The sequence below is a fragment of the Octodon degus genome, unplaced genomic scaffold (genome assembly GCF_000260255.1).
Source record: "Octodon degus isolate 3935 unplaced genomic scaffold, OctDeg1.0 scaffold00016, whole genome shotgun sequence".
NCBI lineage: Eukaryota > Metazoa > Chordata > Mammalia > Rodentia > Octodontidae > Octodon > Octodon degus.
This window is the reverse complement of record NW_004524592.1, coordinates 15,141,280-15,142,812: the sequence shown is the minus strand read 5'-3', so window position 1 is coordinate 15,142,812 and position 1,533 is coordinate 15,141,280. Positions and strand designations below refer to the sequence as shown.

General features: G+C 36.0%; 1 protein-coding gene across 1 annotated transcript in view; it reads right to left on the bottom strand.

Moving 5' to 3' along the window:
• The window catches only part of Ica1l (islet cell autoantigen 1 like), a 127,814-nt gene that overhangs the window by 62,973 nt on the left and 63,308 nt on the right, over positions 1–1,533 (bottom strand). The gene's annotated exons all lie outside the window — the stretch shown is intronic.

Below are 1,533 nucleotides of genomic sequence, written 5' to 3'. Positions count from 1 at the left end.
AAAGAATATGGGCAGAAGTAATAGCAGAAAACTTCCCAAATATGAGGAAACAATCTGACATTCAGGTAACTGAAGCACACAGAACACCAAATATCTTCAATTAAAAACACACTGAGACATATAATAGTCAAGATCCCAGAAATCCAGCACAAGAAAGAGAAAAGAAACAGATCACATTTAAAGGAAAACCCATCAGAATAATGGTAGATTTCTCTTCACAAACCATGGAGGCAAGAAGAGCATGGAGCAGTGTACTTCAAGTCCTCTATGAAAACAAATTCCAGCCCAGACTGCTATACCCTGCAAAACTCTGTTTCAAGTTTGATGGACAAGTGAAATACTTCCATAACAAAGAACAACTAAAGAATTTCATGATGACAAAGCCAACCTGACAGAGACTACTAAAAGATGTTCTAGAGAGGGACCAAAATGATCTGAACTCCATGCATGAGAATAGAAGGAACCCACTAAATAAGGCAAACAAACACAAAAGTAAAAGGAGTAAACAACAGCAGGTAAATAACATGTCAATCGTAAATCAATACATCTCAATTCTAACCACCAATGTAAATGGACTTAATTCATCAATTAAAAGAAATAGACTAGCACAGTGGATTAGGAAACAAAATCCAACAATTTGCTGTATACAAGAAACACAACTCATAAACAAATTCATAGGCTGAAAATCAAAGGATGGAAAACAATACTACATACCCTAGCACCTCAGAAAAAAGCAGGGGTAGCAATTCTGTTCTCAGACAGTCTCAACTTCAAACCAAGAATGATCAAACAAAATAAAGAAGGGCACTATATACTGGTTAGGGGAAAAATCCAAGAAGAAGAGGTAACAGTCACAAATGTATATGCCCCAAACATGGGAACACCCAACTATATAAGATGAATCTTCATGGACATGAAAAATCTAATATCCAATACCACAATCTTAACAGGAGACCTTAACACCCCCTTATCCCAAAAAGATAGGTCAAACAGTCAAAAAATTAGCAAAGAAGTAGCAGAACTGAACCAGAGCTTGGAACAAATGGACTTAGTGAACATATACAGAGTGTTCCATCCAACGACAGCTGAATATACATTTTTTTCAGTTGCACGTGGGTCATTTTTTAAAATAGATCACATACTGGTCCATAGGTCATGCTTAAGTATGTGCAACAAAACAGAAATTGTCCCATGCATATTATTTGACCAAAGTGCAATGAAACTGGAAATAAATGAGACAAGAAAACAGAAAAACCCCATAAATACATGGAAATTAAACAACACTCTATTCAGCAACAATGGGTGACAGATGAAATTCAACAAGAAATTCAACAGTATCTACAACTCAATGAAAATTCAAGCACAACTTATTGGAATTTATGGGATGTGATGAAAGCAGTTCTCAGAGGGAAATTCATAGCTATGAACTCACACATTAGGAAAACAGAACAGGAACAAATAAACACCTTCCAATGATGCACCTCCAACATCTAGAAAAGGGCTCTGGAAATGAAACAACACTCTACTCAAAAC